At 42.6% G+C, this 26,157-nt stretch overlaps 1 long non-coding RNA gene across 1 annotated transcript in view; it reads left to right on the forward strand.

The window, feature by feature from the left end:
- The window catches only part of LOC142488484 (uncharacterized), a 65,339-nt gene extending 46,603 nt beyond the window's left edge, over positions 1–18,736 (forward strand). The window contains exon 4 of the long non-coding RNA XR_012799429.1: positions 18,249–18,736. This is a non-coding gene — a long non-coding RNA (uncharacterized LOC142488484). The remainder of the gene's footprint in view (positions 1–18,248) is intronic.
- Positions 18,737–26,157: the final 7,421 nt, after the last annotated feature.

Raw genomic sequence — 26,157 nt, forward strand, 5'->3', positions numbered from 1 at the left:
AACATTGATTGGGATCTGCGTTGTTTTCTTTAATTTTTAAGTAATGAACATTAAGACCCATCCAACGCGTTTGAAAAAGAACGCGGTGACGTTCGAAATGCGTTGGATGGGTCTTTTGTCACATTAAAGTGTCCTTTTAATTATTTTCTGTTTTGGGTCCTTCCTGCTCCGTTTGTGCTGTAGCGCTTTTGGTCTCCTTTTTCCTGTATTGCTTTAAGGCAGTGTTCGCATCCATGCGGCATGCGGGCGCGTGCCTGTGGAAGCAGAAGGGGCACGCGTTGCGCAAGAAATCAGTTGAAACTGATTTCTTGGCGCGACAGGCCTGTCTCGTGAGCGGTTCACCCAATGAGGGCGAACCAGATCCGTGATGCCCCTATGCACGCCCCCAGGCACGCCCCCTTCGGGCCGTCCACCATGGCCAGGGAAAGCACCGTCTTCACGTGGGTCACTTCCCAGCCTTTGCCCACGGCAAAGGCACCATGGCCCCAGCCTTAGTGATAACAAGATTTAGTCAAATTAAGATGAAACTCATTGGATTTGGACTGGTAGCTTGGAATCCCCCAGAATAGATAGATTACAATGTTGTGCACTACTTTTTATTGTAGGGCTCTGAATGTCCTGAGCAGACCCGTTTTGCTGCGTGCAGAAGAGCCATTGCAGACACATTTTCTTAATACAGGTAGATTATTACATTTGCTCATTTTGTACTACTGTATATACCATGCTTCCACATCCTTTATTTTAGAATATAGTATTCAGACTAAAATGCAAATATTAGCAGGAGCAAAGGAAAAATCCAGTAAACTGCCAATGCAATTTAGGATTATTGGATACAGAGCAAGTCATGTACAGTAATTGAGTGAATATGCATTTTTAGTGGCATGTTGCTCAGTGTACAAAGGTTTATACTGCACATGTGACCGTACCAGTTATCCTTTCTATGTCTTTATATTGGCTGCAATGACTCTCAAAGTGAAGGGTATACTATCACTTTAAAAGGAGAAAGTTTAATGTTTTGTAAACAGTAAATCAATACAATAATGTTATTCCCAATACTAGCACCTGAATTCAAGCAGGGAGATTTACTTTGGGAGTGCACAATGTCTTCCACAGACTCAAGATACTTTCAGCTACTGTACTGTTGTAATTACACAACTAAGCATCTGGAAGGAGTCTGGAGGTAGAGAAGGTTCAGCTCCAGAACATACAATGCAGAAAAGACACAGGGGCCTATGCAGTAAAGTCCGATAGAAATTATCGGCAGGGTTTTGAACTCGCCATGTTTTTGCCGAGTTGCTTTCACGGTATGCAGAAAGGCCCGAATATCAGTGAGAGCAACATTAGCAGACATGGCGAGTTGCCGGCGCCGAGATGACCTGCCCTCCGAGAAGGGCTCACCCGGCAAGATCTGTCTGCTGCAGCAGAGAGATCCGCCTTTCTCTGCGCAAATCTCGGCGTATAAAAAATATTTTTACATTTAAATTTGATTAATAGTGTAGATGAGCAGTGGGTCTCCGGAGCAGAACCACATTGGTTTGAGGTCCGAGGACCCCCTGCTTCCTGTGATACAGGCCCCGTTATGGGGTGCCGGTATCTCCTATGCGTGGAAATGTCCCGATCATGTGACAGTGGGATGTAAACAAAGCAGGGAGATACTGGCACCCAATAACGGGGCCTGTATCTCGGGAAGCAGGGTGTCCCTGGACCTCAAACCAACGCGGTTCTGCTCTGGAGACCCCCTGCACATCTATACTATGAATACATTTTAAAAATATTTAGTAAGCACCAATACACCACCCACCTCCCGTGCCCCCCCATAAAACCAATATTTATTATTTTACATACAGAATTAATACCCCGGTGGTCCCGATGTGTGTCCGCAGGCCCCACAGTGCACAATGTCTGGGGCTCTCAGGATGGTCCCTGCTAGGCGCCGTGGGCCTCCAGGTGGTACCCGTGGGCCCCAATGGGGTCCACAGGTGGTCCCCGCATCATCCCCACAGGTGTCTGGGGGACCTCAAGTGGTTCCCACAGGGGCTGGGGCCCTGGTGTGGTCCCTGCGGGTCCGCAGGACCCCCACAGCTGTGGGGCCCCCGGTTCTTCCCCTAAGGTATCCCTCGTGGGTAGACAGGTGGTACCCGTGGGCGTCCGGGGGTTCTCAGGTGGTCTCCATAGGTTCCCGCTAACCCGGCAGTACCAACCCTGTATGTAAAAAAATAAAACATGGCCTACATTTCAGTAAACACACCCCCTCGCCACCAAATACATACAGTACAGTAATGGGCAAAATAACTATTATCCAGATATGGATAATAGATTATTTGCCCATTATTAAACACAACATTAGCCAGCATAAATAAAGTTAATAAATACAGTTCTACTTACCACAGCCAATATGAAGGGCGATCTCGTCAGGATACTGCAGGTCCCTGTCCTCCGTTGCCAGAAACCATACTAACATAATAAATACATTCTAATGTCGTCTAACCCCTTAATCACCTTAGCGGTTAATAACCACTATAGTAATTAAGGGGTTAACACACCCTGCCCCGCTACTCACCCGGGAGGCCTAAGCACCCACCCCGGACCCAATATACCGCCCTGTAACCCATTGAGTAGTATAGTGGTACATCATATCCATATAATAATATGGGCCTGATAAGCCACTATAGCACTCAATTGGCACCCTAATCAAAATACATTAATGCACAAAACACACAATAATAAAACATTCAAAAACACAAAAAAAAACAATTCACTAAATAAAAACAGTAGCCAATAAATGTCTTAATACAAGCACTAACCAGCTGAACAATGAATTAATTAAATCATTAACCAATCAAAGCAATTAATTAATAAAACAACTCAGAATTAATTGTAACAGTAACCAATCAAAGCAATGAATGAATGCAACAGCAATGAATTAATTGAAACATTACCAACATAGAAATTAATTATTAAAAAATATCTGAAACACAACCATTAAAAGCATTAGCCAACACCAGGCATCATTAGTTAAAAACGAAAATCAATCGCCAATTTTTTATTAAATAAAGCAGCAAAATGCCAAACAATTACATCTGCATAATAAACTGACATTGAAAAAATCACTATCAATACAAAGCAAGAAATGGCAAAAAAATATTGTCCTAATAATGTATTGATCTGTACCCTAAAGTGGTACAGATTAATACATTATCAGTCAATGTGCAAAGAAATAAAAATACACATGCAATGGAAAAACCTGTAAAAAAATACATTTCCAAACATGCAATATTTGACTTACCATTAGAAGAGCTGGCCCTCTGACTCCCGGGGAAACAGGAAGCTCACATACCATGAAGGCCTGAAACGGCATCTGATGCCATCCGCCATGAAGATCCAGATCAGGTACCCAAATCTTCTTTCTTCTATCTTTAATCAGCTTCTTCTTTCTTCTTCTGTAATTATTTCTTAATCTTCTTAATCTTCTGTCTTCATCTGTCAATCCAAAAAAGCACATAGTAGATCCAACCGATGTTGTCTCATTGTCTTCTTGGGCTTAAATGAGGCGTCACGGCCTTAAATAGGGCTTGTGACATCACATTTTGCCTCCAACTGGTTTAACAGCCATCTGATTGGCTGTTAAAACCATGTGCCGATTAATTTTTTTTTTAATGACATCATTTAAAGGGAATGATGCCAGCCAATCAGAATGTTGTGCTTCATTTCCCTTTAACATGACGTCACTAAATCCAACATGGCCGGCATTACATGGTATTTCAGCCAATCAGATCGTGGGAACTAAATCCCCAATCTGATTGGTTGTTGTACACCATGTGACTCCCTTTGGATGATGTCACATACTTGACCTAAAATGACTCCGTCACATGGTTTAATTTAATCTGATTGGCTGAAATACCATGTGACGCCTATGCCAAATTTAGGCAACAGATACTGTATCCTATATCTATACTTACTTATTGATCCAGAGGAAGGCAAACAAAAATCCCCCAGTGACATATCATCCAATGATATCTCATAAAGGGAAAAATAAATTCCTTCCCGACTCCAAGAATTGGCAATCGGATTACTCCCTAGATCAACATCCTTCCTATGTACACTTATTTGGTATATCCCTGTATATCTTTTCTTTATAAAAAGATGTCCAATCTTTTTTTGAACAAATCGATTGTATCTGCCATCACAGTCTCCATGGATAATGAATTCCACATTTTTACTGCCCTTACTGTAAAGAACCCTTTCCTTTGTTGCTGGTGAAATCGCCTTTTCTCCAACCTAAAGGGATGCCCCCAGGTCCTTTGTATTGCCCTTAGAATGAATAGTTCATTTGAAAGCTCCTTGTATTGTCCCGAAATATATTTTTATATAGTTATCATATCCCCTCTTGGACACCTCTTTTCTGATGTAAAAAAAATCTAATTTAGCTAGCCTCTCCTTATAAGTTAGATTTTCCATCCCCTTTATTAATTTGGTGGCTCTTCTCTGCACTCTCTCTAGTTCCATAATGTCTTTTCTAAGGAGGGGTGCCCAAAATTGTACTCCATATTCAAGGTGTGGTCTTACTAATGCTTTGTAAAGGGGCACAAACATGTTAACTTCCCTTCCATCCATTGCCTGTTTAATGCAAGATAAGATCGTATTTGCCTTTGCAGCTACTGCATGACTTTGGGCACTATTGCTAAGCCTGCTGTCTACAATCACTCCTAAATCCTTCTCCATCAAGAATTTCCCAAATTTATCCCCATTTAATTTATGTCGTCTGTTTATTCTTGCTTCCCAAATGCATAACCTTACATGTATCTGTATTAAACCTCATCTGCCATTTACCTGCCCAAGTTTCCAGTCTCTGTAAGTCCTTCTGGAGAGAAATTACATCCTGCTCTGATTCTACTACCTTACACAATTTAGTATCATCAGCAAAGATGGAGACTTTGCTCTCTATGCCAACCTCAAGGTCATCAATAAACAAGTTAAAAAGCAGGGGTCCCAGTACCGATCCACTCACGACTTTAGCCCAACCTAGAAAAGTTCCATTTATGACAACCCTCTGTTGTCTATCCTTCAACCAGTTTTCAATCCAGGTGCATATGTTATTACTGAGTCCAATTTGCTTTCTTTTGTACACCAACATTTTGTGAGGAACTGTATCGAAAGCCTTTGCAAAATCTAAGTAGACCACATCAACTGCATTACCCTGGTCTAAATTCCAACTTGACGACTATTACTAATGATTTTGTTTTCCATTAGATATTCCTGTATATTATCCCGTATTAAACCTTCAAGTATTTTCCCCACTATTGAAGTCAGGCTTCTAGGTCTGTAATTCAGTGTCATATGTAGCATGTGAGTAAGTCCATGTAGTTTAACTCGTCCCCTTTTAAAGCACACAATGTCCTTCTATTTTCTTCAACTTTATTGGGGAGTCAACAGAAACATAAAAGTTCTTGTATAAGGATAGTAGTGGCAGATTTCTCTTGTCAGGAGAATGACCTTATGATAGGAAGGAGTGCTGCTATGTGAGAGTGCTTCTCTGAGGTGAAGGTAAAAAAGGATTTCCTTTACTGAGGGAGTTATGTAGGAAGTCTACTCACTTAGGCTGCTTGTAGGAAAAGAAAGCACACTTTCTTGCCAGACAGGAACAAGCTAAGGGCCATTCTAATAAACAGAAAAGGACAGGGGAACAGGGGTGAACCAAACTCAGCTACAGTGGCGGCCGCCTTTAGCCTCCTGCGGCAGTTTGGGCGCACGAAATTCAAACTTGCGGGCAGATGCGGCATGTTCCGGGCCGTGTTCCGGCCGTTTTAGGCGCCGCAGGCATTTTTCATTATTTAGTCATTGTTTAGCGCTATTAGCGCTGTCTAGCCATTCAGCGCTGAATGCGTGAAAGTGCATGGCATACGGAGAAACATCGGAGAACAACTCTGGGATGTTGGAGGTTTAAAGGGGCCGCAGCAGTATGAGGATTGGGAGGTTGCCAGGGCAACCAATTAGTTACTTGTGTAAAAAGGGGATTATTCTTACAATAATGTTGCAGTTTACACAACAGCATAGGCTGCTACAACAGGGGGAAAACATGCAGCTTAACTGGGGAGAACAGGTAGCCTGAGAGCTGCAAATGAACACAGAAAATGTACAATCCTGTTCCAGGACACTCCCCGTCTGGTATCGGTAGATACCACTATATCTAACATATGTGGAACATACATATATACCTACCTATGGAAGTACCAGCACTCACTGTCTATTGGCTTAATGATCTACTCACTGCAGATGTAGTAAGGTAAATACATTTAATAACACTATAAATAAACCGGAATTAAAGCAATAGTAAATGCAAATACAATCGAGTGTCACCATGGGGAAAAAAAATGTCTCAGTGAGGGAAGGAGGGGAAAGAAGGAGAAGGGAAAAAACACATGAAATCCATGTTCATATAACAATGTGGTGCCGGCCGATACCACTGACTCCAAGATCCCCTTTGGCAAGGGATGCCGGGTGGGTGCACCGGTTCAGGATAGCTGGGTGTTCCACAATGTCTTTAGGAGTCCATAGAACAGGTGACCAGTTCTTACTTTCTTAAATCCGATTTAGACATTAGAAGGATGGTCTCTGTAATGGGCCTTACAAAGTTTTTCACAGTTCCTTGTTTAGTGACTCTTACTTCGACCTTGCGGTCTCTTTCATCCGCACTTGGGATGGTCTTAATGATAAGTCCCATAGAAGTTCAAAGTCGTCATCTGGGGCTGATGGTGTTTCATCGGGCTGTACTAGAAACTTTGGTCCTGTAAACCATGACTTGCTCTGTAGATACGCTGCAGACACTGATCTAGTGGCATGGTCATCAAGGTTCTGATCTGTTGGCACATGGTACCACTGATTTGTTTGTGTCGACTTCCTGATCCTTTCTACTCGGTAGGTTGGCTATGTATATGTAGAATTTCCTTTTCTGGTTGCCTAGCACCACTTTACTATCTGTGTTGCACTTGACAGCATCTGGTTTACTGTCCATTTCGTTCTCAATGAACTCTGCCAGCTCTTCTGCTAACACTGCACCACATAGCTTGAGTCTGGTTATAGCATGGTTGGGTTGTGGTGCCGGCTAAGCCTTGCCAAGGATGAACCTGGTATGGTGGCTTCCATCTGCATCTGTGGTTTTAAGGTAGGCCACCACTGCTATAGCCTTTTTTGAGACATCTGAGAATATGCAAAGCTCTTTGCTGTATGCAGTGGTGAGAGAAGTGGGTGAGTAGGGGCGTGGGATTTTAAGTTGCTTAAGGGTCTTCAAAGAATCTTTCCATTTCTCCCACTCTTTCCGTCTTTCGGAGGCAATGGGGTGTCCCAGGATAATTGTCGAAGGACAATTTTCTGAGAAGAGACTATCTTTGTATAGTGACTGGGGCTACAAATCCCAGTGGGTCGTAGAGACTATTGACCATAGACAGGGCTCCACATCGGGTTTAGGGTTTTTCCTCGATGGATACCTGGAATGTGAATGTGTCTGTCTTGAGATTCCAGCTTAACCCCAGACTCCATTGTATGGGAGGCGTGTCAGTCCCCAGATCCAGGTCTGTAATTCTCTGGTTGTGATCTAGCTCCCTTTTTAAATATAGGCACCACATCTGCTTTACACCAATCTTATGGTATTGAGCCTATGGATATGGAGTCCTTGAATATTAAATGTAATGGTTTGGCTTTTACTGAACTTAATTCCTTAAAAACTCTTGTATGTATGCCACCAGGGCCACATGCCTTATTTACTTTAACCCATGCAGTTTCTGGCTGATCTATGAACTAACTGCCTTTGGTACAGAATCAACGTGATACCTGACCCCAATTCTGCGCTTGATAATTTTCCAGCTGAGTGGCACCCATGCTCCACTACGCAGAATAAGTATATGGGGGTCCACGTTCCATGGGTTACAACCAACCTTATTGTTCTTTACAATCTTTGAGATGCCTTCTGGAAAAGATAGAAAGTAACTGGCACTACCTAGATTCTAATAAGTACAGATGCCTGCGGAATACGTGCACAAGGCAAACAAGACTAGAAAAAGGCCAATGATCAAAATACATCAAATCCAGCAAACGTCTAGAAGGTCATCAACAATATAGCCTTCTAGTCATCAACAACCAACTAATATCACCTGAGATATAACTCCAAAAGACTGTTCATGGTCCCAAGGTTCAACAAATCTGATCATGTTCCCTTCTGTTACTGTGCACTACACAACTGAAACAGTCTACCAGAGACTCTCAAAGCTGCCTCCACTCTACAGTATGTTCTTTCAAGACTTCAGCTTTCTCACATTTTAATCTTGTCTGTAACTGTTAATTGTCTGTTAAATACACCCATAACATATATTGTCCTTAACTGTCCATGAAATGTCTATAAATATAGTGTAATGATGTAGTGTCATTATGAGTCTGTGCACAGGACATACTTGAAAAAGAGAGATAACTCTCAATGTATTATTTCCTGGTAAAATATTTTCTAAATATAAATAAAGTAAAGCCGGCAGTTTCTTATGATGTACATTGTTCGTCCTGCACTCTCTCCTCCCCTGCTTTAGCCTGCAGAGCTTTAAATCAGTTCCTGCCAGTTGGAGCATCTCATCTACACTTCAAAGAAGTGTAGATAAGATGAAATAGCCTAGATCAAAACAAAATTCTAAATAGAGGGTCCTTCCTCCTATCCCTCGTTTACTCTGATCTCCTTCCTGTGGCTTGGGGGGAAGATTGGCGGACATTGGGGAGTCAGGTGGGGAGGAGGGACTTTCTTCGTACAAAAATAAACTACTTGTTGCTTAAAAAAAATAATAATGAACCCCTTTAACCTTATAAAATAATAATAATTTGCCCCTTTCAATTCCGACCTAACCGTCTACCTGCCCCATTTGTAGTCTGGGTCCGGTCAAGGGGGCAACTGTAGGACTTTAGAGGAGTGGCATTGAAGAGATGCTTCCTTGCTGCCTCCCCTGTGATCCTGGAGCTCCATCTTACTTCCGGGGTCTGATGTCATAAAGGTCAGACAACACCCCTATGGCTTAGAGGTGGCATTGGACATCATTAGTGGTCAGGGGAAGAGAAGAACCCCCACTCAATAAGTTAACCCCTTGTCCACTAATAAAGTTGTTGGGGAAGGAGATAATAGGTGTAGGGTTTGTGGGGGATTTTTTATCGTATAGAAGGTGTCAACGGTGTGGGGAGTGGGTGAGGGGGGCTAGGGTGATTAAGGTAGGGTAGGAGGAGTGAGTGTGGTGGAAGAGGGCAGGTCAACATTGTAGTGGTAGAGAGGGATGAGAGATGTAGAGGGGAATCAGATGTCTGGGTCACATACTTAATTATGTATACAGTATGTGTATATACTGTACACACACATATATACCATTGATATAGTTCTTTCCTGTAAGGAGACCTATTGGATTTTCAAGCTACAAATGCTTGATTCCAGGGGGTCTCAATGACAATTTGTACACTAGTACCATTGTCTAGTGTTCAGATTTTCTTCAGTCTTTTTGTGCCTGTGCTGGCAGGTCTGGTTTTGTTCATGTTTGTGGTTTATATCTTTTTATGCTTACAGATGTTTGGTTATTAAGTAAATATTATTTATACCATCTGTAGCATCATAGTTTATTCCTCCATTTATCATTTACAGTATATTGGCAAGTATTTAGGGCACTTTAGGATATTTACTTAAACAAATGTAGTATGTTTATATGTATATATGTATTTTTATTATATAATACACTGTATGACATTGAGAGGAATCGCAGCTCCCTGCCTGGTAGAATGTGTTTAGGGGTGTGTGGAGGAGGGGGGAAATGCATTGCAATGCGTGTACACAGACACACACATCTCTCTTTCTCTTTCCACACGTAGATATATATGTACAATACAAACATATAAGCACAAAAACACACAGGTTTGAGGACCCCCTACTTCAGGAGTTACAGGCCCCGTTATGGGGCGCCGGTATCCCCTGCAGTTTAAAGCTCCCGCGTCACGTGACCGGGTTATTTACATTCTGCAGGGGATACCGGCACCCCATAAAGGGGCCTGAACTAGGGGGTCCTCGGACCTGAAACCAATGCGGTTCAGCTCAGGAGACCCCCTGCACATCTACACTAGTATTAAAACATACATAACAATAAACAATAATTCATTACCGTAGCGGCTATCCGCTATGATAATGAAGCTGCTTTAATGTATTTTAAATAATACTGTCCGGGAGCAGGGGGTCCCCTGAGCTGAACCGCATTGATTTCTGCCTCAGAGACCCCCTGCTTCCTGAGTTACAGGCCCCGGTATGGGGCATCGGGTGCCAGTGCCGCCGCCATCTTTATAGCGTCCAAGACGCGACGTGAGCTCTATAAAGATGGCATCCGCACTGGCACCGATGCCCCAAACCGGGGCCTGTAACTCGGGAAGCAGGGGGTCTCTGAGGCAGAAATCAATGCGGTTCAGCTCAGGGGACCCCCTGCTCCCGCACACTATTAATAAAAATACATTAATGCAGCATCATTACCTTTGCGGATAGCCGCTATGGCAATGAAGGGGTTAAGGCACATTAGCATGTTTATTAGGGACAATTGCCCCCAATAAACAACACACATCCCCCCGCCCCCTAACACATACAGTACTGTAATGGGCAAAATTACTATTATCCACATATGGATAATAATGCATTTGCCCATTTTAAATACATATAAATTACAATAAATACAGTCAAAACATTTAACACTTACGTTTTACAGGCACCCACGATGAAGGCCGTCTTCATCCTCATCTTCATTCTGCCCATGCCCCTACGGTGCTACAAAACATGCACAACAATTACAATAGCCAATATAATGTCCCCTAACCCCTTAATCACCATAGCGGTTATTAACCGCTACAGTCATTAAGGGGTTAACCCACCCTCACCCACCACTCGGGAGGCCTACATACCCTCCCACTCTAACCCCCCACCCCATGAGGCCTAACCACCCTCACCCACTACCCACAAGGGAGGCCTACCCACATACCCTTTGGGCCAATACAACCCCCCCCCCCCCCCAAACACATACAGTACAATAATGTGCAAAATAACTATTATCTAGATATGGATAATATATTATTTGCCCATTATGAAACACATAAAACATCCACAAATCAAAACATGAATTTTTAATCTTAAAACCACCACATTGCATGTTAAAATAAATCCAGCAGCCATTGCAAATATAAAAAAAACAAACTGCAGCTACACAAATGTCTATGAAATGTCACACAATTGCATTGAGTGTGTACATGATGCAAATAATCTGTGCATCATATAACACTATGCAAAATATATGTACTGTAACAATAAAATACACTATGAACAATGTCCCCTAACCACCAATGCCATCCAGAAAATCAATTAGAAACTAACCAACATCAATACAATTAGCATCAATCAATTAATCCATTTCCTCAAACAATTAAAATACAATATAAATCAATTATACAATTCCCTATTCAATTGCTAAAGCCAAACCATTGCCAAAACAATTCTAATTTAAAGTAACCACCATCATTCTAATCTTACTACTATAAAGAAGCCTTTAGCTAAATACAAATTACATTATTCACAACAATGACAAAATAAAGATGCTAAATACATTATCCATACATGGAAAGAACCTAAACATAAGCCAAACAATCAATTATTATCCCTGTATGTCTATCCATACAGATAGATAAACATAACATACAGGGGCAATAATACAGCATAAAATACAATGCATTTACATACAAAATTCACATACAATACACTCATTCAGTGTCCGTGAATGTATTATATACATAGATGCATTAACGGGCATTAAATGGGAATGAAAAAATTAAAGACATGAACGAAAAATCATAAAAACCTGTAAAAGTTAAAATAAACTTTTCTTTTGTTTACTCACCATTAGATGTCCACTCTCCGAAATCTAAGCGACACGGAAGCACAGAAACCAATCCACAGGTAAGCCATAAAATAAAAAACCATAACAAATCCACGTCTGTGTCTTCTTTGGGGTCTTCTGGGGTCTTCTGGGGTCTTCTTCCATCTTCTTCCGGCTTCTTCCGTCTTCTTACGCCACGCCCTTCTTCTCTTCTTAGGAGGGAGATGTTCCCTCCTCGGCGACTAGCTTCAAAATGAGGTGACATAGGCTTTTATAGGCCTATGATGTCACATTTTGGTCAAATGTTTCCCACGGTCCTGATTGGGCCGTGAAAAACATGTGATTTGTCCGATGAAAAAAAAATGATGACGTCATTTAAAGGCAATGAAAGCACAGCCAATCAGAATGGCTTTGCTTCAATTGCCTTTAAGATGACGTCATTAAAAGAAACATGGCCGGTCTCACATGATACCGTAGCCAATCAGAGCGTGGGAACTCCATCCCATCTCTGATTGGCTCTAGTAGACCATGTGACAGAGGCTTGGGGGAGAACGGATGTGACGTCTTTGAAAGCGTGTCACATGGTACTAGAGCCAATCAGAGTTGGGATGTATTTCCCACGCTCTGATTGGCTACCGTACCATGTGAGACCGGCCATGTTTCTTTTAATGACGTCATCTTAAAGGCAATTGAAGCAAAGCCATTCTGATCGGCTGTGCTTTAATTGCCTTTAAATGACGTCATCATTTTTTTTTTCATCGGCCAAATCACATGTTTTTCACAGCCCAATCAGGACCGTGGGAAACATTTGACCAAAATGTGACGTCATAGGCCTATAAAAGCCTATGTCGCCTCATTTTGAAGCTAGTCGCCGAGGAGGGAACATCTCCCCTCCTAAGAAGAGAAGAAGGGCGTGGTGTAAGAAGATGGAAGAAGCCGGAAGAAGATGGAAGAAGACCCCAGAAGACCCCAGAAGACCCCAAAGACGACATAGACGTGGATTTGTTATGGTTTTTTATTTTATGGCTTACCTGTGGATTGGTTCCTGTGCTTCTGGGTCGCTTGGATTTCGGAGAGTGGACATCTAATGGTGAGTAAACAAAAGAAAAGTTTATTATTTTAACTTTTACAGGTTTTTATTATTTTTCATTCATGTCTTTTATTTTTTCACTCCCATTTAATGCCCGTTAATGTATCTATGTATATAATACATTCACGGACACTGAATGGGTGTATTGTATGTGAATTTTGTATGTAAATGCATTGTATTTTATGCTGTATTATTGCCCCTGTATGTTATGTTTATCTATCTGTATGGATAGACATACAGGGATAATAATTGATTGTTTGGCACATGTTTAGGTTCTTTTCATGTAGGGATAATGTATTTAGCATCTTTATTTTGTCATTGTTGTGAATAATGTAATTTGTATTTAGCTAAAGGCTTCTTTATGGTAGTAAGATTAGAATGATGGTGGTTACTTTAAATTAGAATTGTTTTGGCAATGGTTTGGCTTTAGCAATTGAATAGGGAATTGCATAATTGATTTATATTGTATTTTAATTGTTTGAGGAAATGGATTAATTGATTGATGCTAATTGTATTGATGTTGGTTAGTTTCTAATTGATTTTCTGGATGGCATTGGTGGTTAGGGGACATTGTTCATAGTGTATTTTATTGTTACATATATTTTGCATAGTGTTATATGATGCACAGATTATTTGCATCATGTACACACTCAATGCAATTGTGTGACATTTCATAGACATTTGTGTAGCTGCAGTTTGTTTTTTTTATATTTGCAATGGCTGCTGGATTTATTTTAACATGCAATGTGGTGGTTTTAAGATTAAAAATTCATGTTTTGATTTGTAGATGTTTTATGTGTTTCATAATGGGCAAATAATATATTATCCATATCTGGATAATAGTTATTTGGCACATTATTGTACTGTATGTGTTGGGGGGGGGAGTGTATGTATTGTATGTATAGGTCCGGTTTATTTATTTTACATTCAGGGTTGGTTCCTTGGTTCTGCGTGAGACCTCTGGAGACCACCTGCGGTCTCCTCGGGTATCTCGCGAGTATCAGGCTGGTGGTTCCACGGGTGACAACTGCAGGGATGAAGCGGTGATCCCACATCTTTGGGGGAACCACTGGCCCGTAGTCTGTGTGGAAGAACCGGTGGTCCCACATCTGTGGGGGCACCGTGGACCGGTAAGTGCGGGGATGAAGCGGTGGTCCCACATCCGTGGGGGCAACGCGGACCCGTAGTGACCACTCGTGAGTTCCCCAGACCCCTGTGAGAACCACCCGAAGCCCCGCAGACACCTGTGTGTCTGACCCGGGGCTCCCAGACATCCGCGGGCTTACCGCGGGGACCCAATTGTGGCCCACGGTGTCCCAAGGAGACCACCTGGGGGCCATGGCGCTTGGCGAGACCCACCAACAGGCCTCCTGAACCTGTGTGAAAAAAGTTGCTGGTACCCTGTAGGTCTGTCAGGTGACCCGCCAGCCCGCTGGGGACTCGCGTGGGGCTGGGGTATGAACCCTGTATGTAAAAGAATAAATCATGTATTTATGGGGGGGCACAGGGGTCGGTTATGTATTTAATAAATAGAATGATGTTTAATGGGGGGCAGTGTATTGTTTTTATTGTGGGTACTGGGGGTGGGGGAAGGGGGTATTGGCCCCAAGGGTATGTGGGTAGGCCTCCCTTGTGGGTAGTGGGTGAGGGTGGTTATGCCTCACGGGGTGGGGGGTTAGTGTGGGAGGGTATGTAGGCCTCCCGAGTGGTGGGTGAGGGTGGGTTAACCCCTTAATGACTGTAGCAGTTAATAACCGCTATGGTGATAAAGGGGTTAGGGGACATTACATTGGCGATTGTAATTGTTGTGCATGTTTTGCAGCACCATAGGGGCATGGCCAGAATGAAGATGAAGATGAAGATGGCCTTCATCGTGGGTGCCTGTAAAAGGTAAGTGTAATATGTTTTGACTGTATTTATTGAATGTTATATGTATTTAAAATGGCCAAATGCATTATTATCCATATTTGGATAATAGTAATTTTGGCCATTACTGTACTCTATGTGTTAGGGGGGTGTATTTAGTTTTAATTGTTGTTTCTTATTTTTGGAGGTGCAACATTGGTACTGCAGGCCCGCGGGTACCCCGGGACTCCCGCGGGGACTCCAGGACGGCCGCGGGGACCCTCGGACTCCCGCAGGGACCCCCGCACTCCCGCGTGGACCCCCACTTGGTGAGCCGGGGACTCCCGGACCCCCGCGGGGTCAGCCAGGGACACCCGCCGGCCTGCTGTATGGGTTTTGCGCATGCAAAAATAAAAAGTCCAGATTTCTTTGCGTCTTCTCTGACCTGACGTGTTCTGATCAACGCAACTTTCGCATTTGCTAAGGTTGCGTTGCTTAGTGCATCCTGCTTAAGGGCAGAATTTCACGCAAACAGGGCTGCAATCGAGCAAAGTTGGACTTAGAAAAAATCCCTGAAAAAAGTCATTTTTAGAGCGCAAAGTGCCTGTTTGCGTTGTTTAGTGCATCGGGTTGAGCCAAAAATCACGATCGAAGAGCACTTTGCTGTCTAAAAGTGACTTATCTGAGCTTAGTGCATAGCCCCCAGAGTCCCTGTCAGTCATGGGTACTTCTAAATTTGACAGAGTAAAATTGTTATTAATGTTTCATTTCACCAGACCCCACAGGAATATTTGTATTCCTACAAATATAAAGTCGGCCTTGATTGATGGGTGGTAGTATCCTGTGTCAATCACCGTTTGCCCCATATTTGCAGGGAATAAAACATGTTTGGCATGAGGGCATTAAATGCACCGACAGCATAGGATTAAAACATATCACAACTTTCATTGTATCTGTTATAGAAAGGGATAATTAACATAGTCACCTTTATATGCCAGTTTAAAGTGACCTATCCAGGATAATTTTAATGGTCTACTTTCAGCAAATGTAAGTTGTGTCTGGGTGTATTATGGTTTAGTCATTGTAATTAAATGAAATAGTAGTGGTGTGTCAAAATCTTTCTTATGCTACTTTGGGACCCACCACCCATTTTCATATAAAAACATTAAAGTGGCAATCCAAAAAGCCAATTTTAATATATATATATAATATATATATATATATAGACATGTAGTGACCAGGGAAATCCTGATAACAAAAGGCAGCACACCGCAAAATGAGTCCAAAAAATGTGTATTGTGAACACAGGGCCGCCAACGTTTCAGTTCTCGTAGAGGGACCTTCCTCAGGGCTGATTTCCCTGGTCACTACATGTCTATACCTCTGTTATGGGAAAAGCATCTGCCTTCGGACAAACGTGAGTGCAAATCTCCATGCCTATGACTATATATATATATATATATATATATATATATATATATATATATATATATATAGTTGAATTAGAGCGTCGAATTTAGCGACCGCTATTTTCAACAATAATTCCTGGCCAGAAATGTTTTTGTGGAAGCATGTGCTACCCATGTATAAATTCCTGATTCATAGCATATATAATTGTATGGGGGTATTTTTATGCTAGAGGGTAACTTTGCCTTTCCAATGATGGTGGGCACATATTGCGTTCAGCCACGTAAAATGTAGGTGCTTAAGCAATCTTACTAATTTTGAAAATCTTATGTCAAAATGGAATGTAAAGCTATATGTAACTCCCCTTTAAGGACTACTAGTTGGTATACTAGTTGCTCCAACCGATGTTCTAGAAAGAGGTTCCTCAGAGTGCAGTCAGTGCGCATAGTATTATCCCAAGATTATTCTCATTCGGAAGAGGAGTGACTGTGTGCTTAATAGGAGTTTCTCAGTGTAGTAGCTCTGGAGCATAATCCGATCAACCCCACCGGAAGGTCTTAAGTAAACTCCTGGTCCAACATGCATGGACAAGGTAGGCAGTATCCAGAGTGATGGGATACTGATCCCGAGGGCAGACTGTCTAACTATTACTATGGGACAAAAGGGGTATTGAAGAACTGCTCACCTAATTAACCAATTGTCCTTAAAAAGTAGGTGCAAGGGGTGGGTTATAATGCAAACAGGATTTGAACAGAGAAGTTCAAGAAGTACCCCTATAACTGCACTCTATAGCGTAAATGACCCTGTCAGACCGGGTTAAGTCAAAAAACGAATCGTTCAGGACTTCTAATATTCGTAACTTTAGTAAAGGTTTGCACATTCAGTGTACTGTGGGTTATCCTTATGCACAGGTGTCCTGATACTGTGGTGCACTCATTGTGGTAAGTGCAGTACCAGATAACTTTATGTGGCTGGTGGGAGACTCAAAAAGGTAGGTAAGAGGACTTGTGTAATGATAAGGCTATCTCATTTATCAAGTGTAAATAGGGTAAGTAAACAGTGGCATATGGGTATAGCCCTCTATAGTACATACTGGCGTATAGATGTATATATCTCACTAACGTGGGAGTGAGGACTACATAAATATACTGAATGCCATTGTAAACGTAGGTTACTCTTGTAAAAGGTAGATAAACGCGTACAGAAGTAGAGGTGTAGGAGTGTGCGCCCACTTAGGTGATCCGCCCCTAAGGTCAATACGGATCTAGACTTTCTTTACATGCTGTATACCATGATCCCAAAAAGATGTCTCATTATTCAACTATATGTTAAGTAAAGCAATGGCATAGATGTATATAAATGTAGCTCACTATACTGGCATGTAGGTGTATATACGTATTGACTTTCTATCGTGGGGGTGAGGGCTACATTGATGAACTGGATGCCATAATAGTGGTGTCTCTTGAAAAGGTAAGTAAGCAAGGGGATGTGTAGTGTCCTTGCTTAACATTAACACTAGCGTAGAAATGAGGAATACATGAAACCCTCGTTAAGTCCCGAGGGGGCCTGTGTCTGAAGGAGATAAATCCATCGACATTCATGTTGGAGGAGGATTTTATCCCAGTCGCCTCCTCACGGTCTTGGAGGAACATGTTCAATTGCAGAGAACATCATTGTTTTGGGGTTACCCTGATGATGCTCGGCAACGTGTCTAGCAATGGGGGTATCCGTAAGATTCCTTACGTTACCCAGGTGTTCTAGTACCCGTACTTTGAAGGGTCTGTGGGTCTTCCCCACATACCTCTTTCCACAGCTACATGTCATGAGATATATAACACCACTGGTATCACAATTCATAAAGTCATTGATCTGGTAAGATGTTGTGCAGTTGTTATTTGTATATGATTTAATGTTCTGCATGTAGGGACAGGCCTTGCATCTCGTACATTTATAAAAACCTTTTGGTTTCTCTCCTAACCATGTTTTTTTAGGGATCGTTTGAAAATGGCTGCGTACGAGCCGATCCTTGACATTTCTGCTGCGCCTACAGCCCATGCTTGGTCTTCCTGGTAGTATCTTCTTCAGATCAGCGTCTTCCAGAAGGATATGCCAGAACCGATTAAAGATGTTTCTAACTTCCTGCCATTGGCTGCTGTATTTGCCAATAAAGCGTATGGTATTGTCCTCATTTAGCTTTTGTCTTTGTACAAGAAGTTCAGTTCTAACTGTCGTTAGTGCCCTGTAGTGGGCTTTTTTAATGACCTTGTTGGAGTAGCCCCTTTCCCTAAACCTCCTTGTCATGTCTACGGATTGCAATTTGAATTCCTCTAGGGAGGAGCAATTCCGTCTCAACCGCAAAAACTGACCAACGGGAATATTATCAACAATATGCCTGGGGTGATGGCTTGTAGCCATAAGTAATGAGTTGGTAGATGTTGGTTTCCTGAAGATGTTAGTCTCCAGGCTCCCAGTCTCAGTCTTACTAATGGTGATGTCCAAAAAGTCTAATTGTTGCTTACTGGACTGATATGTGAGTTTGAGGTTGAAAGCATTATTATTTAGGTGTGCAATAAATTCCACCAGTAACGCCCTGGTACCATTCCAGATGAGGAGAATGTCATCGATATATCTGACCCATAATACGACGTGTTGGGTATATCTCTCAAATTCCTCAAGGAAGACAGTGGTCTCTATTACTATGGGAAACATGCATAAGTACAGTGTCTCCCCAGCGTCGGCGTGAGAGCTGCTAGGGGAAAAAGCACAAAGTAACCATAATATTTGCACCAATTCATGACTGAAGTGGTCTGTAATGGTATGGTGAGCTTTATCAATGGATGAGAATAAAGCTCTTTGTTTGTACTATAACAGTTTCTGGCATCTACCGATCCAGCTCCTTGAAAACGTACCATATGAGAGACTAAACATTGCCATGTATATATATCCAACTCAATGTAGACTCTTTTAGAGAAGGATTAAATATATATGTATAGATTATTTATAGTGTGGTGAAACCTATCCCTGCTTCATTTTGCAAAGCCAGTATAACCAACCCCACACTGTGGACTCTACAAATCCGTCCACGGGTTGCGGAATTCGCGGAGTGTAATGGTAATAATAATAAAAAATCCACAAAACTCGAATCGCTCTTTTTGAGATTGGTCTGCGAATTTCCGTGGATCAAAGAAACCGGACAATCTGCTGTGGATCCAAATTCCCCCCCCCCCTTCAAAAAAAGAATTCACCCATCTCTCATTTTACCCATGTTTGAATATTTTGGGTCATGTACTTTAAGAAAATATATACTTTTCTTTTTCTGCTAAGGGTAGTTTTGCAGTCTTAGTGTTGGTGGACAGCAAACAAAGACGGTGTAAAACAGCGCTAAAAATAAAATAAATGTGTACTTAAATAACCAAATATCAGTGAAAAACGGGCAGCCTGGCAAATACTGACAGTACAGTCAGACAACAGAACATAGAAAAAAAGAATTACCGGCGCCTAAGAAGTCCACTGAATACATATCAATCAAATAAAAGTCCAAACCATTCAGTGGAGAATCCCAAAAATGTCCTTAAGTGAATAGGCAGTGAAGGGGTGAACAGACGGCTCTCACCATACAGCAGTGCAATATGTGGAGAAAAGACAACAAAACAAATTATGGTGCAGTATGCCAATCAATGTTGACAAAGGGCATCCAGGACTAACAACACAAAACAGACATGACACACAGACAAAACAACATTAGAAAGGCTAAAAACTTAACACAAAGCTATTTAATAACAACACATAATGCTGGGTACCCGGATAGTACAAGGAATAGCACCAAGGTCCAGAGGGGTAAAAGTGAAACCCTACTTACAGGACAATAGAAGGAAACAGGCAATACAGATGTAAATCGCACTGATGCTCCTTAGTAGTGGTGACCGGAGCTCCTTTCCAAGAGTTCCCTCGTGTTCAGGGTTGATGGTATGTCGCTGGAAAGCGGAACTTCCGGGCGGATGTGACATCACACACCGCGGGGCTTCCTGCAACGATGCTCCTCTCTCTTTCCCCCCCCCTTACGACCTGATCAACTGCTACACAGTGTCCTCCTTAACCATAGACAGCTCTAAAACAAGAGAATCCCCGGAAGAAGTGCGCGCATGCGCATGAAACGCGTTGGGAAGTTATTCTCTTGTTTTAGAGCTGTCTATGGTTAAGGAGGACACTGTGTAGCAGTTGATCAGGTCGTAAGGGGGGAGGAAAGAGAGAGGAGCATCGTTGCAGGAAGATCCGCGGTGTGTGATGTCACATCCGCCCGGAAGTTCCGCTTTCCAGCGACATACCATCCACCCTGAACACGAGGGAACTCTTGGAAAGGAGCTCTGGTCACCACTACTAAGGAGCATCAGTGCGATTTACATATGTATTGCCTGTTTCCTTCTATTGGCCTGTAAGTAGGGTTTCACTTTTACCCCTCTGGACCTTGGTGCTATTCCCTGTACCCTCCGGATACCCAGCATTATGTGTTGTTATTAAATAGCTTTGTGTTAAGTTTTTAGCCTTTCTAATGTTGTTTTGTCTGTGTGTCATGTCTGTTTTGTGTTGTTAGTCCTGAATGCCCTTTGTCAACATTGATTGGCATACTGCACCATAATTTGTTTTGTTGTCTTTTCTCCACATATTGCACTGCTGTATGGTGAGAGCCGTCTGTTCACCCTAGGCAGGGAACACCCTGTGTAGAAAACCATTTGTTTGAATGTGCCTCAGATGTGCTAATTAAGCAGACAGAACAACACTGTCAGGTGACTTTTTAGGCCTATATAAACCCAGTCAGAACAGCTAGTCTGCTTGCAGCCCATATCCAAGTGGCCCATTATAAGTGGCATGTCTACTGAACAACTGAAGTTTAAAAGGAAGTTCAAAAGAAGTGAGGAAGAAGTGGACACCCCATCTGGCCCTGATTCCTGCATTTGAACTACGCTGGAAAGGAGTATATCATCAATACCAGACTGCATCATTACTGCTGTGATGCTGCCTTTACCATTTATATTTGCTGTGACTTCACTTCTTCTCAAATTATGCACTTCTTTTTACCAGCCTCAGTATGTCTCTAACTCTATTCATATATCTCCATCTCTCCTTTCTTCACCACTTCTCAGTTCACATGAACTCCTTTCTTACGTGCGTCCTCTGACACTACACAGCTATATCCCCTGCACTAAAAAACACCCCTACAAATCCTCCTCACACATCCTCTTTCTATCCATGCTTCTCCTCCTTGCTTCTGGGGATATCTCTCCCAATCCTGGTCCCTGTCTTATTTCAACTTGCTCTCGTCCTCGCCTCCGACATGCAACTTCTACTCCTTCTGGTGTCAACCCCTCCAACCTCATACCCATCCCCTGCCACCCTCCCTCCTCTCTCCCTTTCTCCTGTGCCCTTTGGAACGCACGCTCTCTTTCTAACAAGTTCCTCTCTGTACATGACTTCTTTCTCTCTCACTCCCTGCTTCTCTTTGCTATAACTGAGACCTGGCTCACTCAGTCTGACTCTACTCTGGAAGCTGCCCTCTCCTATGGTGGCCTTTCCTTCTCCCACACTCCGCGCCCTGATGGCAGGGGTGGAGGCGTGGGGCTCCTGCTCTCCTCTGTCTGCCGTTACCGAACCCTTCCTATTCCCCCCTCTCTTGCTTTTCCCTCCTTTGAGGCTCACACTGTCCAGATCTTCTCTCCTCTCCCTGTTCATGTGGCGGTCATCTATCGCCCACCTACCTCTACTCATCCCCCTTCTGCCTTTCTCTCTCACTTTGAATCCTGGCTCTCTTTCTTTCTCTCCTCAGACTCCCCTGTTCTTCTCCTTGGGGACTTCAATTGCCACATTGATGACCCCTCTCTCTCTTGGGCTTCCCGCTTTCTTTCTCTTACCTCTTCTTTTGGCCTTCAACAGTGGACTGCAGCTAGCACCCACAAGGATGGCCACTACTTAGACCTGGTTTTCACTAAAAACTTCTCTCTCTCTGATTTCTCCATTTCCCCTTTTCCTCTCTCTGACCATCATCTCATCTCATTCGCTTCTCCCATTCTCCACCTCCATCTACCCCCCGGTTCTGCAGAAACCTGCGCTCTATTCACTTACCTGACTTTGAGTCCACTTTACGCTCCTCCCTCTTCTCTCTCAGCTCTGCTACAGACCCTGACAACCTGGTCAGAAAGTACAACTCTGTCTTGTCCTCGTCTCTTGATCTACATGCCCCGCTTTCTCTCTGCCACCCTCGCCCTTCTAACCCTAGACCCTGGCTAAATTCCCACACGCGCATGCTGCGTTCCTCCACTCGTTCCTCTGAACGCCTCTGGAGGAAGTCTCACACTCTCGCAGACTTCCTTCACTACAAATTTATGCTATCCTGTTTCAACTCTGCCCTCTCGCAAGCTAAACAAGCCTACTTTTCTGCACTAATCAACATGCACAAGTCTAACCCACGCCGACTGTTCTCGGTCTTTGATACTCTACTCAAACCACCCTCAGCTGCCTCTCCTTCCTCCATCTCCGCTCAGGACTTTGCTGACTATTTTAAGGAAAAGGTGGAATCCATACGGCAGAACATCACCTCTGTTTCTTCCCCCCATCCTACACCTCTTCCTAACTCTCCTCCTGCCTTCCTTGAGTCTTTTTCCACTGTCTCAGAGGAGGATGTGTCGCTGTTGATCTCCTCTTCTCCCTCTACCACTTGCCCTCTTGACCCCATTCCCTCCCATCTCCTAAACCCTCTAGCTCCTACTATAATCCCTACGCTTACACACATTTTTAACTCCTCCCTCTTCTCTGGAACCTTTCCATCCTCCTTCAAACATGCAACAGTCATACCATTACTCAAAAACAGCAAGCTTGACCCTACCTGTCTTTCTAACTATCGACCTGTCTCCCTCCTGCCTTTTGCCTCTAAACTACTTGAACGTCTTGTATTCTCTCGCTTGCTCCATTTTCTCAACACCTATTCTCTCCTAGACCCTCTACAATCTGGCTTCCGCACTGCTCACTCCACCGAAATAGCCCTCACTAAAATAACTGACGACCTCCATGCTGCCAAAGACAGAGGTCATTACACTCTGCTCATATTACTCGACCTCTCTGCAGCATTTGACATCGTAGACCACCCTCTTCTCCTCCACATTCTCCATACTCTAGGTATTCGGAACAAAGCTCTATCCTGGATCTCACCCTACCTCTCCCATCGTACTTTTAGTGTCTCTTCTGCTAACACCTCCTCCTCCTCTATTGATCTCTCTGTGGGGGTACCCCAGGGCTCTGTCCTGGGACCTCTTCTCTTTTCTCTGTACACACTCTCTCTAGGTGACCTAATAACATCTTTTGGTTTAATTATCACCTCTATGCCGACGACACACAAATATACTTTTCAACACCTGACCTTACACCTGCTGTACAAACCAAAGTTTCTGAATGTCTCTCTGCTATATCATCCTGGATGGCCCTCCGACGCCTTAAACTCAACATGGCTAAAACAGAGCTCCTCATACTTCCTCCCAAACCTGGCCCTACTACCTCCTTCCACATTACTGTTGGAACTACAATCATTCACCCAGTAGCCCAAGCACGCTGCCTAGGGGTCACATTCGACTCCTCTCTCACATTCGCCCCTCACATTCAAAACATTTCTAAAACTTGTCGCTTTTTCCTCCGCAATATAACTAAGATACGCCCTTTCCTCTGTTGTTCGACTGCTAAAACTCTGATTCAGGCCCTCATTCTCTCCCGTCTTGATTACTGTAACCTCCTGCTGTCCGGCCTTCCTGCCTCTCACCTGTCTCCCCTACAATCTATCCTAAATTCTGCTGCCAGAATCACTCTACTCTTTCCTAGATCTGTCTCAGCATCTCCCCTCATGAAATCCCTCTCCTGACTTCCGATCAAATCCCACATCTCACACTCCATTCTTCTCCTCACTTTTAAAGCTTTACATTCTTCTGCCCCTCCTTACATCTCATCCCTAATTTCTCGGTATGCACCATCCAGACTCTTGCGTTCTTCTCAAGGATGTCTTCTTTCTACCCCCTTTGTATCTAAAGCCCTCTCCCGCCTTAAACCTTTTTCACTGACTGCCCCACACCTCTGGAATGCCCTTCCCCTCAGTACCCGACTAGCACCCTCTCTATCCACCTTTAAGACCCACCTTAAGACACACTTGCTTAAAGAAGCATATGAATAGCACTGTGGATATTCTAAACACGATACATAATGCTTGGCCCCCTGCAGACGCACTTACCAGAACTCCCTCCTACTGTCTCTGTACGTTCTCCCTACCTACCAATTAGACTGTAAGCTCCTCGGGGCAGGGACTCCTCTTCCGAAATGTTACTTTTATGTCTAAAGCACTTATTCCCATGATCTGTTATTTATATTATCTGTTATTTATTTGATTACCACATGTATTACTACTGTGAAGCGCTATGTACACTAATGGCGCTATATAAATAAAGACATACAATACAATAAAGACATACAATACCCCTTCACTGCCTATTCACTTAAGGACATTTTTGGGATTCTCCACTGAATGGTTTGGACTTTTATTTGATTGATATTTATTCAATGGACTTCTCAGTCTTAGTGTTGGTACCTTTTACATTCAGGCCTGAAAATGTAATTTGTGAAAAGTCTTGCTAATTTGGGGTACGTATTTGTAGAAACAAAAAAGTATGTTAACCTACACATATCTAGGATCAGTATAACCAGGGGGCACAGTGCAATAATATTTAGTATTCATTGTAATGACAGGAATTAATTTGTTAAAGAAATTTGGGACAATATTAAGAAATTATATAGATTTGTAAAATTTTTTCATATTTATGAGACCAAAAAACAATAAAAAATAAATAGTTTTCATATTGCAGGTACATATGAAGTGGATCACAGGAAACATACTTAAAAAATGAAAACCAAATGTTTGAAAATATGTGTGGCCATGCAAGTTTTAAACATGCTTCTCACAGAAGAGGTTAAAACAACCTTTTTTTCTTTTCTTTTTGCACTCATAATTGTGAGACAAGCTATTTTCATTGACACATTTTCCTGCATCTATTTGATTTTCTCACCAGAGACATTTGTACCATTCCTCAAAGCTCACTGTCACTTTATGGAGATCAACCTTTCGTCACTACACTGCCATTAGACGATTGAGGAGCAAGCTATAATCAACATTGTAATAAAATAGCATAAGCTGTAAAAATCATGAGAAAAAATGCTTACTAATGTTTTTTTTTTTTTTTAATGTTTCGCTATCATGGAAGACTTCCTGGGAAAAAAAAAGGAAATTCCACTATAATCCTTGTTGTATAAAAACCTTGAATGCCTTTAATGCCAATTATTGCCACCTGCTTGCTCTCTTCTACGTTACAGCCCTCTGGAGAGACGTAGACTCAAGTGCCTTGTCAAAAAGAATGTCAGCTATACTTTTTGACCAGATGTAATCACTTCTCTTGACAACTGCTTTCTTGTGGTCCCATGTGAATACGCTACCAATTCTTCAAGGCTCCATGGATGCCAGTCTCTTCCTGCCTTGTTAAGGCTGTTAAGCCCATTTCCCCAAATTACCTATAAATGAAGATATTTGTATACATTTGTAAAAGTGTACAATTAAATTAAAAATCTTCATTTTAAGTTAACACCACTATATCCATGGGCCATCATTCAGTTATCCTTAGCCATGCATATTCTTAGAGCCAGCACTACAGTGGCTTTTCCTGTATGGTTTGGAGTACAGTATATCTAACATGAATTGACATGCACCAACAGATGCTGGTAATGTGCTGAGAACAACTTAATAATGAGATCTCAATGTGACCCCAATAGCTACCAACAGGATGGGAATAAAACAATATATTAACACCGCTGTTGAAATAG

The sequence above is a fragment of the Ascaphus truei genome, chromosome 2 (genome assembly GCF_040206685.1).
Source record: "Ascaphus truei isolate aAscTru1 chromosome 2, aAscTru1.hap1, whole genome shotgun sequence".
In the NCBI taxonomy this organism is placed as follows: Eukaryota; Metazoa; Chordata; class Amphibia; order Anura; family Ascaphidae; genus Ascaphus; species Ascaphus truei.